Genomic DNA, 15,400 nt, shown 5'->3' with positions numbered 1-15,400 from the left:
AAGTTGCTCCAGCTCCGTCGAAGAGGGCGCGCCAAAGACGGCGCCAACGCCTTGCGCGACAACTGGCCAAAGCCGCAGAATCGATGGACGGGATCCGCTACAATGAAGATCTAAAGTCCAGACAGCGCCAAGAGCAACAACGGCGCATAACAAACTCCTCCTCCAAGGCAGAAACGAACGATTGGGTTCGTGTCACGAGGACTCGCTCAACCCTCGAAGAGCGAATCAAGAAGCGCCGCGCACTGCTTGCGCATGCCCGAGCCCTTCTGCAGAAAGCAGAGGAGATGCAGAAAGAAGAGACGGTCAAGAATCCGTCAAAACTCAAGCAGGTGTGGGTGCTAAAGGCAAAGCCAGCGCCTAAGACAAGAGCGGACGATGTTGCTGTCCAACCTTCATCAAATCCAGATCCCGTTCCCCTTGCCCCCGCACCTCCGGCGGAGTCAGGTAAGAACACGGATCCTTCAAGATCCAGGGTTCCTTTGAAAGGTCGCCTCGGTCCTTTACCCGGGAACCGAGGTAAAGCACCTGTCAAGGAGCGATTGAGTCCGTTGAAAGGTCCCTAAATAATGAACCCGACTGGGGGTCGTGCTAATCCCCCCAAGGAAGATAACAAAGGGAAAATCTCTATTGCCAACCGCATTGGGTTGCGTGTCGAAGTTCAAGAGCCCGTTAAGTTTTTACGCTCGCAAAAGCGTAGACTTGAACGAGCGACTCTTGAAAACGCTAATAAAGCGTCATATCCCCAGAGGGAAACACATTCGTCTGAAGATGATTGTGTTATACCTGGGAAGTCATGCCAACACTCTATGGGTTGCTCCAGTTATCAAACTGATGAGTTGTACTATAGAGCTGGGGGTATGAATAAGTCTCGGAAGAGAGATGCTCGAGACACGGAACCCCACTGCCCGTGTGCCAACATCATCAGGACGGTGTTATCAGAATGCTGCTGTTCTAAGACCCCAAAGAGAGTTTCGGTATTCGAGAGGATTTCCAAGCCAAGACATTTTCGTGGGAAGAAGTTCGTTCGCCAGGAGGACGAACACCTAGAAGTATCCGTTAATATGACCGACAGAGGCAGATCGACACGACCCTCTAGCTCAGACCAACTTACCGAAGCATCCCAGCGCATGACTTGGTTACGGTCAGGGGTCAATAGGCGAAAGAATTACCAAAGAATGCAGAAAGGACTTCCTTCGGAAGAAAAGGCGTCAGATCCTGATTCAGACCCCTACTCGGCTGTAGCATCCGATGACACGACATCTAGTGCGGGGCAACCTTACGAATCACTCATGATCAGCGCCGAACAAGTAACCAAGATGCTTGAAGATGCCCTGGCTAGGCAGAAGGAAAGTTTCAAGTTCGAGATGGAGATGGCCATGCAGCAAATGAGAGAGATGCATGACCAGCAAATCGCGGCTCTGACAACTCACCAAGGAGAACCTAGTCGTCGCAATAATACGAACCAAGAGGAGAATGAACGGGGAGAGGATAATGTCAACATAACTATCCCTCCTGTCAACAACAATAATGGAGACGGTCCTTCGGATGATAATGCAAAAGAGGACCACGTTACCTCTCCCTAAAGCCACTCGAAGACAGGTACGAGTGAAGACAAGAAGATGAAGGACTTGGAGAGCAAAATCAACGCGTTGATGAATGCTCAAGAAGTGAAAAGGTCTGGCATACCATGTCCATACCCAAGGGAGTGGGAATCAATTCCATATCCGGCAAAGTTCAATTTAATCAACTTTACGCCGTTTGATGGAAAGGGTTCCCCTACCCAACATTTAATATATTTTAAGTCTCATTTAGGAATCATTTCTGGGAATGAACCTCTTATGGTGCGGTCATTCGTTGGCACTCTTCGCGGAGCGGCCTTCGATTGGTATCGTCGCCTCAAGTCGGGGAGCTGAAGGTGCGAGGAGAACGAGCCGAACGATTCCTTAAAAGGAAGAAGGCAGAAAGGGGTCAAATAGCAAATAGTGCTCCGCAACCAAATTTTGTCCCTAAGGGAAAAGGAAAAGCACATGCAAATGCCGTGAACGCGAATCAAACGTTCGAGGTGCAAGCGCAGCCGCAAAAGGCGCCTCAACAATCAAGGTGGCAACAACAGACCCAGAAGCCGAAAGCCTCGGAGCCGAAGTTCCCGAAAGTTTATTCGTTCAAAGAGGATGAAGTTCCCGGTATCTTCAAGTACCTCATTGAAAATAACAAGATCAAATTGCCTCCCGTTCAGGATCAGGAAGATGCTAAGAGAATCAATGATCCAAAATACTGCGCATTTCATAGAGCGGTGCACCATCCTACCAAGACATCAGCGAGCCATGTCAAAGATCTTTCAGGAGCATCTCCGAAAGACTGTTGAATGCTACGTAGATGATTTGGTCGTGAAAAGTCGTGATAAAAAAGATCACATTAAGGACTTGAAGACCATGTTCGACTTGATGCGAGCCCATCAATTGAAGATGAATCCTACCAAGTCTTTCCTCGGAATGTCTAGTGGTAAATTCCTGGGATTCGTCGTCACCACCAAAGGTATTCACATCGATCCTGATAAGGTAAAGGCGATAAATGAATTGCAGCCTCCGAGAAACCTCAAGGAGCTCAGAGGATTGCAAGGGCGATTAGCTTATATTCGTCGGTTCATCTCGAACCTCTCAGGAAAATGCCAACCATTATCCAAGCTCGCAAAGAAGGGCGTGTTTTTTGTATGGGATGACGCTTGTCAAAAGGCATTCGAGAGTATTAAAGAATATCTCTCGAAACCTCCTGTATTCCCGCTTTCTGAAGATGAACAGGAGGCCTTTGCAACCCGAAGTGGGAATGAGTATCACTATAAGTACCTGGATGCTTCCGAACAATTAGGTTCAAAACCGCTCCTTCCAAGACATTGGCAGAACTGGGAATTGCAGCAATTCCCCCAACGCCTATAGCTACGGAGAAAGTCCAGCAGAAGGAGAAGGGGAAAGAGCCTTTACGTCAGGAAGCCCAAAACCCGAGGCAGTCTCGATTCAATCACCCGATTGGAAGAGACAAACCGGGAAGTGCGAGCTCTCCACCTCATTTTGACATCATGGCGCAGTTGGCCAACATCCCGGCTAGGATAACCCTATACGAGCTGTTGCGTCTTAGGCGCCAAATCTCGATATCCTATGATTGAGAGAGAATGCCTCGCCTTGGTGTTCGCTATTCAGAAGATGAGGCATTATCTGGTCGGGCAGACCATTTATGTCATCTCTAAAGTTAATCCGGTCCGAGTGTTCATGACTCAACCAGCTTCCATGAGCTGGCGATTAGCAAAATGGGCCTTACTCTTGTCCCCAAGGATACAAGGAAAGCATTACAAGAGGCCTTGAGTGACTCTGAAGCTTTTTTAACTCGAATCAAGCCGTCTCCTGAAGGATCAGAGCTGTCAGCTCAGCATTGCAATCTCGCGGCGCATCATTTTCCATGCATCTCTTTTACCAAAGAAGACATGCAGGGTAAAAGGGCAGGCCATCTGTGATCTCCTGGCAGCTAATCCAACTACGGACACCGCCGAGATATACGATGAACTACCCGATGAAACCCACGAAGTCAACGCAACTTCGCACCAACAAGTATGGCGTTTGTACTTCGATGGCGAAGACATGCAGACGAAGAACTCAAAGCATGATCGGCCTTTGTATTTTACCGGGCACATTGGCTCCAGCACGGTCAACCGGATCCAAGTTGATCCGGGTTCTTCTGTTAGCATCATGCCATTCCGACTGATGCATCATCTCGGAATCCCGACTAGCAAACTAGCCTCCACCGGCACTACGATTTACGGATTCAACACCAGCGGGTCTAGATCATTGGGGAAGATTCGAATCAAATGTCAGATCGGGGATTTAAAATCAGAAGTTACCTGCTATGTGATTGACGCAGAAACGTCCTATAACTTACTGTTGGGTCGACCTTGGATCCACGATAACCTTATAGTCCCGTCAACTCTGCATCAATGCCTCAAGTACGTGGACTCAAATAATGAAGTCAAGACGGTGGTCGCGGATAAGCAACCGTTTAAGGGATTAGAGAACTATTTCACTGATTCCCTTCTATACGGCGCCGAATCCGATACTGAACCATCGGCCCAAGGAACGGACAGCGGGGATGAAGCTGACACCGAAGCTGGGTTTGATTATGATGGTGGTTTTGTACTTAATGACATTGTACCCATTGTAATCAATCTTGACGATGATGAATCATCGGAAAGTAGTTGTAATTGGCAACTTGCCGAAGAACTATCAATAAATGATGATTTAGAGTACTCGATGTGTCTTGATAATGTCACTAAAGAATTGTATGATAACCCTGAATTGTATATGCCACTTCAATCATTTTGCATGACGAAAAAACAGGTACAAGATCCATACGGAGCTCATCCGACGACGAATGTTGCTGGCAAATCATCGATCAGATTGCTAACAAGGCTAGAAAAGGATACTCTTCTGACTCTTCGGCTTGGGGTTCCGACGCTAGCCTTGATGAAATGTTCAAAAAGTTAATGTCGAACATGGTTACGGTCGATCCTACCACAATAGAGGAAGACGATCAGATGCCGACATGGGAAGATCTGTGGGGTCATCACCTAAACATGTAGTATGGTGATAGGTTCGAACAAAGAGAACCTCCTACCGAAGATCAAGTAGTCCAAGTGAATATGGGAAGTGAGGAAAATCCGAAGCCGATATTTATTAGCGTCAGTCTCCTACCCGAAGAGAAAGAAGAGTTGATCTCTCTTATCAGAGAGTACATCGATGTGTTCGCCTGGAATTATGAAGACATGCCGGGGCTCGATCCAAACGTAGCAGTGCATCGCCTCAATATTAAGTCGGATGTCAAACCTGTCAAACAACAACACAGACGGTTTCGTCCGCAAATGATGGAGGCGATCGAAGCTGAGGTTAAAAAGCTTGTCGACTCTGGCTTCATTAGGGAAGAGCAACATCCAGAGTGGCTTGCCAATATTGTCCCGGTCCTTAAGAAAAACGGGAAGATCAGGGTCTGTATTGACTTTAGAGACCTCAACGCTGCTTGCCCAAAAGATGATTTTCCCCTTCCTATCACGGATGTTATCATTGACAATACGTGCGGATTCGAGAGAATGTCTTTCATGGATGGTTTCTCTGGTTATAACCAAATAAAGATGCATCCAGATGATGAAAAGCATACTGCATTTAGAACGCCTCTCGGCGTCTTCTGCTACACAGTTATGCCATTCGGCTTAAAGAATGCAGGTGCTACATATCAGCGAGCCATGTCAAAGATCTTTCAAGAGCATCTCCGAAAGACTGTCGAATGCTACGTAGATGATTTGGTCGTGAAGAGTCGTGATAAAAAAGATCACGTTAAGGACTTGAAGACCATGTTCGATTTGATGCGAGCCCATCAATTGAAGATGAATCCTACCAAGTCTTTCCTCGGAATGTCTAGTGGTAAATTCCTAGGATTCGTCGTCACCACCAAAGGTATTCACATCGATCCTGATAAGGTAAAGGCGATTAATGAATTGCAGCCTCCGAGAAACCTCAAGGAGCTCAGAGGATTGCAAGGGCGATTAGCTTATATTCGTCGGTTCATCTCGAACCTCTCAGGAAAATGCCAACCATTCTCCAAGCTCGCAAAGGAGCCCATCAATTGAAGATGAATCCTACCAAGTCTTTCCTCGGAATGTCTAGTGGTAAATTCCTGGGATTCGTCGTCACCACCAAAGGTATTCACATCGATCCTGATAAGGTAAAGGCGATTAATGAATTGCAGCCTCCGAGGAACCTCAGGGAGCTCAGAGGATTGCAAGGACGATTAGCTTATATTCGCCGATTCATCTCGAACCTCTCAGGAAAATGCCAACCATTCTCCAAGCTCGCAAAGAAGGGCGTATCTTTTGTATGGGATGACGCTTGTCAAAAGGCATTCGAGAGTATTAAAGAATATCTCTCGAAACCTCCTGTACTCGTTGCACCGAAATCGGGCAAACCGTTCTTGATTTATGTCAAGGCGACGAGCCACTCATTAAGTGCATTACTTGCACAAGATGACGATAACGGTCACGAACAGGCAATATATTACTTGAGCCGAACCATGGTAGGCGCCGAATCTCGATATCCTATGATTGAGAGAGAATGCCTCGCCTTGGTGTTCGCTATTCAGAAGATGCGGCATTATCTGGTCGGGCAGACCATTTATGTCATCTCTAAAGTTAATCCGGTCCGAGTATTCATGACTCAACCAGCTTCCATGAGCTGGCGATTAGCAAAATGGGCCTTACTCTTGTCCCAATACGACTTACATTTTAAACAACAGAAGTCAGTAAAAGGGCAGGCCATCTGTGATCTCCTGGCAGCTAATCCAACTACGGACACCGCTGAGATATATGACGACCTAGCCTTCGGCGATTCTCAGCTGATAGTCAAGCAAGTTCAAGGAGAATATGAAGTCCGAAGTCAAGATTTGATACCATACCATAAGATGGCAGTGGAGATGGCGGAATCATTCGAAGGATTCTTTATCGAACATATTCCACGACTACAGAATACCTATGCAGATGCGTTAGCAGCATTGGCCGTATCTCTGGCACAACCTCCCGAAGCAGAGCAGTTTGTTACGGTAAGAACTCACCAACTCCTAGTGCCGCTTTACAGTGAAGATGCCGAGGAAGAAGAAGTTCAAGAGGTACACGCTACTCAAATCGAGTTCGAACCACGAGATTGGCGTTTCCCCATCATCGACTACGTCTTGCATGGAATCTTGCCAGAAGATGTGAAGGAAAGAGAGTCAATCCGGCGAAGAGCACCCAGATTCTACTACAATACAGAGAATCGAACGCTATACCGCAGGGGGTATGATGGGCTGCTATTGCGCTGCCTATCAACCAAAGAAGCTGAAGAGGTCCTTAGGGAGGCGCATGAAGGAGAGTGTGGCGCACACCAACCTGGTCCTAAGCTTTATGATCGCATCAGAAGAATGGGGTATTTTTGGCCTTCCATGATGAGTGATGCAATCACGTATGCCCGAAAGTGTAATGCATGTCAAATACACGGGAATTATATGCATCAACCTCCGGAGCATCTGCATCCTTCGGTTACGTCATGGCCGTTCGAGACTTGGGGAATGGACATTGTTGGCCCGATAAATCCCCCATCAGTCAAAGGCGACCGGTTCATCCTGGCAATTACCGATTACTTCTCCAAATGGGCCGAAGCAGTTCCACTCAGAGAAGTTAAAACGAGTAATGTCATTGCATTCATCAAGCACCATATCATCTATAGGTATGGTGTTCCAAGACGAATCATACATGACAACGGTCCTCAGTTTGTCAGCAACGCCTTCATAAGGTTCTGCGAAAAGTTTAAAATTCAGGATATCTCGTCGACGGCTTATAATCCTGCAGCGAATGGATTAGCTGAAGCCTTCAACAAGACTATCATCAAACTCTTGTCAAAAATCGTGAAAACTAATAAAATAGACTGGGATGACAAGCTTGGCGCGGCTCTATGGGCCTATCGGACCACGGTGCGCACACCAACGGGAGCAACCCCGTATTCGCTGGTATACGGATGTGAAGCTGTTCTTCCACTAGAGATTCAAATTCCGTCTCTTCGGATCGCTCTTGCAACCCAGATGACGACCGAAGAACAACATCAGAAACGCCTCGAAGAACTCGAGAGGCTCGATGAAAAGTGCCTGGAAGCTCAACAGCATATTGAGTTTTACCAAGCTAGAATTTCTCGAGCCTTCGACAAAAAGGTTCGACAAAGGAGTTTCAAAGAAGGGGATTTGGTTCTAGCTGAAAGGCGGCCTATGATCCTTAACTCCAAGAAGAAGGGTAAATTTGAACCCAAATGGGAGGGACCATTCGTAGTGGAGACAGTCTACTCGAGTGGCGCATATCGCCTTGTCACCAAGGACGGTGACCGGCTTATGATGCCGATAAACGGCAAGTTCCTGAAAAAATACTATCCTTAGTATCTTCAGGATAACCAATGTATCGGGAAGTTCCCAGAAGAATACCACATGGGTATTCTTAGGGATAACCCAGTCATTGTAGAATTGATGAATAAGAAATCTATGTTCGAACTCTGAATGTCAGAATGTTTCTTCTTATTTTTATCAAAATTCTCTAACTCTTATGAGTTATTTTTGTGAGATGAGATCCAATCCTCTGATAGGTTAATCTTTCCTCACCAAACCATCCGCTGATCAAATTAAACGACGGTGGATCCACCAACATTTCCATCTTCCCGTCGTTGGCATTTCTCAGACTCAACATGTTAGGTCCTAATCACCTAGCATTAAAGTCTTCCTTTGAGTGATAATATGAGTTGGCACTTTCTTTGCTACCTGTATTCCACTTTCTTTGCTTTCAAGTCAAACCTATAAAAGTTAGGACCAAAGCCAAATTCCTCTCTCGATTCCTTCCATGAACGAGAGGTCCACTTTCAATTCGAACAGTCAAACCTATAAAAGTTAGGATTGTTCCCGATCTCGCTTAGTCAAGCCTACAAATAGTTAAGACTAAGACCGAGTCATTCCTTTTCGATAAACGAAAATCCACCTTTGTTCCCTTTTCCACCAAACCTATAAAAGTTAGGGTTGAAATTGAGTTTTCTCCTCAATGAATGATGGATTCTTTGGGTTCAAATGATCAATCCTATAAAAGTTAGGGTCGTTCGAACCTTTCCGATTCTCAGAGTGGAGATCTCACTCTTAGTTTCATCCTGCCGGATTCTGGGGGTGGAGATCCCACCTCGAGTTTTCTTTCCAGCTGCAGATAGAATATAAAATTCTTCATCTTCAGCACTGGGAGATAGAATATAAAATTCTTCCTCTCCCATTTCCCAGTCTGTCTTTGCTCTTAGAAAAGACACAATTCTCAACTTCCAATCCGGGCACTTGGTGCACGGGGAATTTCATCCCGAAGCCTAAGAAGGGATGAGTCAGCGCCTAACACGCGTTGCCGGTTTAGTCTTTTACCGATTGAAGAAGACACCAGAATTCCAGTCTGGGGAATTTCATCCCGAAGCCTAAGAAGGGATGAGTCAACGCCTAACACGCGTTGCCGGTTTAGTCTTTTACCGATTGAAGAAGACACCAGAATTCCAGTCTGGGGAATTTCATCCCGAAGCCTAAGAAGGGATGAGTCAGCGCCTAACACGCGTTGCCGGTTTAGTCTTTTACCGATTGAAGAAGACACCAGAATTCCAGTCTGGGGAATTTCATCCCGAAGCCTAAGAAGGGATGAGTCAGCGCCTAACACGCGTTGCCGGTTTAGTCTTTTACCGATTGAAGAAGACACCAGAATTCCAGTCTGGGGAATTTCATCCCGAAGCCTAAGAAGGGATGAGTCAGCGCCTAACACGCGTTGCCGGTTTAGTCTTTTACCGATTGAAGAAGACACCAGAATTCCAGTCTGGGGAATTTCATCCCGAAGCCTAAGAAGGGATGAGTCAGCGCCTAACACGCGTTGCCGGTTTAGTCTTTTACCGATTGAAGAAGACACCAGAATTCCAGTCTGGGGAATTTCATCCCGAAGCCTAAGAAGGGATGAGTCAGCAGTCTATGTCTAACACACATGGCCGGTTTAGTCTTTCACCGATTAAAAAAGACACCAAGGTCTAAACTTAGGGAATTTTATCCCGAAGCCTAAGAAGGGATAAGTCATCGCCTAATACGCGGTGCAGGATGCCTTTTCCCTATAAGAAATGGTTAAGTCTATGTATTCGAAATCATAGCATCAAGTCTAAAAAAAGCGATTTTCTTAGCACAACGTTACATGTGAGACGGGTTTAATAATTCACATGCTAGCCCGATTCAAACGGTAATCGGTAAAGGCTTATCAAACCCGTTGATGGCTGAGGGTTTGCCAAAAATCCTAAAAGTATTATGGTCAATCATTTCAAACAGAATGAGGAATCATAATAAAGATAAAGATAAAAACCAGTTCCACTAAAAAGATCAAAAGTCAAAGCATTCAGCAAATGAAATCATACATCAAGCCCATGGCTAAAAATCTGCTGACTAAACTTAGACAGCTTCTCATCATAAGCTTGCCTAAGCTCATCCTGCAACTCGGCTCTGATGGACTCTTCAGTCGCGGCTAAAGTCTTCACAGCCATAAGCAAGAACGGCGGCAGCGTCGGCGGTTACGTCTTCTCGGCGCAACGCGTGAAGAACCTCCAGCTCTCCTCTATAAACATTTTGAACCCTGGCACTCTCGAGCTCGAAATCTTTTAGAGTCCTCTTCCCTTGAATGGTCATGATCCCCGTCCTATCAGCAATGTCGTTATATGCATCCATCTTACTCTGCAGACGACGTTGCCGTTCGTACAAGTTCGCAACGATGACTTCTTGCTCCGATATGCGTCTCGCTCGGGCCTCACGCTCTCGCACCCTCTGAGTCTGAGCATCGATCATAAGCGGTGTGGCCTCATCATACGGGTCGAAGTCTACTAGCTCTTCAAAACGATATATGAGTTCTTCTAAGCAAGTCAACCTTATCTCACATCGTCCAGCTAGCCGGATGCCACCTACACGCTGAATGTATTTAAGACTATCTGCTATAAAAGGGAGCAAATCATAATCTCTTCCCCGTCCAGAACTAATGACGGTGACCGTTTGTTGTATAACCTTCTCTACTTTTTGGAGGATGTCCTGCAAGGATTCGGAGGCCGGGAGGGCAGATTCTTGGTCAGACATAATTGCAGCAGTGGGATCCTCTTCCCCTTCATCGTCGGATATTATAATAATTTCGGGATTCACAATCCTCCTATTACGGGAATTCAACTGAGGAAGTGGATCGATGGCCTGCGTGAGGGAAGCTGAAGAGAAGACCTCCCGGCTACAACCAGTATTGGCACGAGGAGGAAGGCTGCCCGCAGGAAACTCTACTGCAATAAAGCACAAGGGTGGAGTCAGAAAATCCATCTCATAAGAAGAATGATAAGCTCATTCACGGAATAATTGGAGAGACGATTTTGAGTGTCCTACACTGGAAGAACGGTATGCATCATCACGTAAATAACGTAGTAACATACACCGACCTATAAGGTGTAAGACGACACAAAATCGCCCCAATATAACAGAAGACTTGAATTGGCCAAGCAAGACAAGTCTGAAACCTTAACCCCCGCGAAGGAGGGTGTCGGTTCTTCCTTCATGACCCGCGAAGAGGTCAATCAGGGATACGGAAAATGTAAATTCTCACCCCCAAAGAAAGAGGCCGCTGGAAAAGATATCGCGGGAACCTCTTCCTCGCTGTGCTGCGAATGAGAACGACTCCTACGAGGTCGAGGTCGGCGTGTAGACATTGAAAATCTGCAACGAAAAGCAGCAAGTCAGGCACAATCTAAAATATGAATACACGAAATTTAAAAGGGAAATTAAGAACTTTAATTAAAATCCTATGTATAAATAGGATTTCATAATTGAAGTCTAGTTAAACCTACAAATTTCGTGCATGCGAAACAATGATTGTCATTCTTCTGCGGTGAACTTTGGTGAAATACCCAAAATACCCTTCGTGTTCAAGGCCAAATTCGGGTCAAGGACACGCTCGGGTTGGGTCATGGTCATCATATCTGATCATATAGCACCCCCCGATCATCATATCTGATCATATAACACCCCCGATACCCCACAATTTTGGTTAATTTTACAAATAAGCCCTTTTGTAGAATTTAGCCAATTTTGCATATAGACCCCTTCACAAATTTCAATTTAACGTCCACATGCCCTTATCAAAACTTTGGTTATTGGGTTGTGATCTAAACTTTTAGAATTTCAGCCCTAAATTTCAGCCCTTTTGCAAATAAACCCCTCTACACTTCGTGGGTTGTTTTTTGCAAATAAACCCCTCAAACAACATTGGTTTTCTTGCATAAAGCACCCCTCAAATTTTCGACCAAATGGACATGCAATCCAAAACCTAATTTCAGTCCCATTTTACATAAAGACCCCTACAAATTTCAGTCCACTTTTGCACAAAAGCCCCTCAAATTCGGCCATATTGCAAATTTTCGTCCACTTTTACATAAAAGCCCCCTGAAATTCGGCCATATTGCATGTTTGCATAAAACCCCCAAATTTTGGTCCATACTCACAACCCATCATCATTAGAAAGAAAAGTTATGATCTTGGCATATAGGTTCATGTTGTATCCCCATTACAAGCATGAGGCTATAATCTTTTCAAAAAGGAGGAGAAAGTTTTGAGATTACCAAATCAAGAAGCTTTCCTTGAGGTTGAAGATGATGAAACCCTAGCTTGGAGGAGAGATCAATTTCGGCCAAGAGGGGAACAAAAAAAATCCAAAAATTTTTAATGGGTTTTGAGTCCTTGAAAGAGAGAAACAATGGAGTATGGATGAAAGGAAGGAGAAGGAGTTTTGGAGGGATTTTTTTTTGAAAATTTGAAAAGAAGGGGGAAAACAAAAGAGGCAATAAAGCCAAAACAAGAAAGAAAGCTAAAAAAGGAAACAAACAAAAGAAAAAGGGGGGGGTGTGTGTCTCGGCCCTAGAACCGAGACACCCTAGGCCTTGGCCGAGACACCCAAGGGTGTCTCGGCCAGGGTTGAGACACCCACGGGTGTCTCGGGTCCCGTTTGGTCCCAGTACGCCTATATATATGCCCTGTTAGGCCCGAATTCGCCCGTTTTCGTCGATTACAGTCAACGCGTTGCGACCAAAGTCAACGTTCGACGATTCGAAACCCTAGGGCCAACGCCGGTCAACGCGTAACCCTAGGTCAACGCCAGTCAATGCGTTGCAACACAAGTCAACGCTCGACGATTCAAAACCCTAAGGGTCAACGCCAGTCAACGCGTTGCAACCAAAGTCAACGTTTGACGATTCAAAACCCTAAGGGTCAACGCCGATCAACGCGTAACCCTAGGTCAACGCCAGTCAACGCGTTACAACAAAAGTCAACGTTTGACGATTCGAAACCCTAAGGTCGACGCCGATCAACGCGTAACCCTAGGTCAACGCCAGTCAACGCGTTGCGATCAGAGTCAACGTTTGACGATTCGAAACCCTAGGGTCAACGCCGGTCAACGCGTAACCCTAGGTCAATGGCAGTCAACGCGTTGCGAACAGAGTCAACGCTTGACGATTCGAAACCCTAGGGTCAACGCCGGTCAACGCGTAACCCTAGGTCAACGCCAGTCAACGCGTTGCAACAAAAGTCAACGTATGACGATTCAAAACCCTAAGGGTAACCCTAGGTCAACGCCAGTCAACGCGTTGCGACCAAAGTCAACGTTTGACGATTCGAAACCCTAAGGTCAACGCCGGTCAACGCGTAACCCTAGGTCAACGCCAGTCAACGCGTTGCGACAAAAAGTCAACACACGGTGATCCGAAACCCTAAGTCAACGCAATGTGACGGAGGTAGTTCAAAGTTAACTCAATGACACGAGCCAAACTCAATTCATCAACTGCAGACTCGAGACTCCGACGACGGCCAAGCGATAAACGCAGTGCCGAAAGAACTTCGGCTATTCGTCAAAGCATCGAATAGACCGAAAATCGAAGGAGCCAAAAGTTAAAGCTAACTACAGGTCCTTACGCCGACTGAAAGCTAGACCAATCACATCCAAAGTATTCCAGCCTCTTCTATAAAAAAAATGAGTCCGGAACGCTTTGGAGGGGGTATCTGTAGGCATCGAAAATTGTCTATAGGTCTCCACGAACGGTTCAGTGTTAAAGAGCGACGATGAACGTCACTATCCGATCCACAGGAGTTCAATTGACGTCGATGAACGATTGAAGTGAATCGACGAACTACGTGAGCTGATAGGATTTCAGAACAACGAAGACCCAGGCCAATCGGGAACCCGGCGATGTTCACAAAAAGGACAATGCCCTTCATGTCTCAATCACTCTACAGATAATCCAACCACCGGAGCGGATCGAACTCTTCGTCAAACTTCCAACGCACTTGGAATCACTCAAATCCGAGTTCAGACGAAGAATTTACGGCGAAAACAATCGAATGCACCTCAACGGACATCTCAGGAGTTCCAAAACACCCCCAGGGGTGTCTCAGAAATTCCGAGACACCCCTAGGGGTGTCTCGTAAATTCCGAGACACCCTAGGGTGTCTAGGCGCCCCAGGGTGCCCCCATTGCCTATAAATAGCAACCTTAGGCCTCATTTTGAGGATCTGGATTTTTGGAGACGTTGGCGAAAGCCTCGCTGCAGTTGAAGAGTGTCGAGCCGCTTCAACAGAGGAAGAAGTCTTCATCAGATTCTCATCACCCGTGTCCGTTCCTTAGTATTACCCTTCGCGGTAATCCTAAGAAGAGCAAATATCTCGTTTTAGCCGAGATAGGCGCTTCAAGCTTCTAGATCTCCTTGCGGATCGACGAAGCTCTGTCCGATTTTTCGGAACAGATCTGAGTGCCAGGTAGTCCACGGATATCGACGTCCCCGTCACAGGCCAAAGACCCACGGCAAGCAAGAGACGATAAACGGATCTTGCTTATTTTCAAGAAAGTTGTAATTTTTATTTTGTTATTTGAATTCATTTGTAAACGATTAAAGTTCTAATGAAATCAATGATGGAAGGCAACTTTCGACGAAAACATGTGACACATCACTACCAAGCATAAAATTTGTGCTTGTACCAAGCATACCCATATTTCTTATATATATATATATATATATATATATATATATATATATATATATATATATATATATATATTATATATATATAATAATATATATATTATATATATATATATAATCGATCTCAAATCGATTCTAAACAGATCCATTCATCCTAGAATGAAATTAATCATAATAAAACTCATTTATTTTTATTTTCCATAATATTTTCAAATTTACGGGGTTTTACATGTATCTCCTTATACGCACTTATTTATTAACAGATATTTTCTGACGTTATCATGCGCCATATACCTAATTTTGAGCTTACAATCAGTTTCTTTCTCCATTATTGTCTACATCGAAGATAATATGCTATTCTTTAAAGGATCAGATCTGTTTTTCGCTGGCCCATTGGCGCGTGCAAGCCGTGGGACCCAATGAGTGTAAGGCGTTGTTTGGCTCAAATCACTGCCAAAATCAACTAGCCGATGTTACGCTTGAATCTTAAGTTTACTTATTTAAGCCACTAAATTTTTCACTCATTTCTCGACGTGAGACTATTCACACTCGGGGCATCACAATCACCTCACCTTACAAAGACGACGTCCTTGTCGCGACATGACAATTGGCACATCGCAGTATCACCAGACGATGTGGACTCTAGAGGTGGATCTTTCGTGCTCTAGAAGTGGCTGACACCGCATAGCAGTTAGCTCCACACTTCTGGCTGACAACTGTTCTGATACCATTTGTTACGTCCCAGACCC

General features: G+C 45.5%; 1 protein-coding gene across 1 annotated transcript in view; it reads left to right on the top strand.

The window, feature by feature from the left end:
* LOC109848548 (CSC1-like protein At4g02900) overlaps positions 1 to 15,400 on the top strand; it is a 53,872-nt gene that overhangs the window by 35,074 nt on the left and 3,398 nt on the right.

The sequence above is a fragment of the Asparagus officinalis genome, chromosome 7 (assembly GCF_001876935.1).
Source record: "Asparagus officinalis chromosome 7, Aspof.V1, whole genome shotgun sequence".
Taxonomy (NCBI): Eukaryota; Viridiplantae; Streptophyta; class Magnoliopsida; order Asparagales; family Asparagaceae; genus Asparagus; species Asparagus officinalis.
Note: the sequence above shows the minus strand (reverse complement) of the source record. Positions and strands in the feature narration are given on the sequence as shown.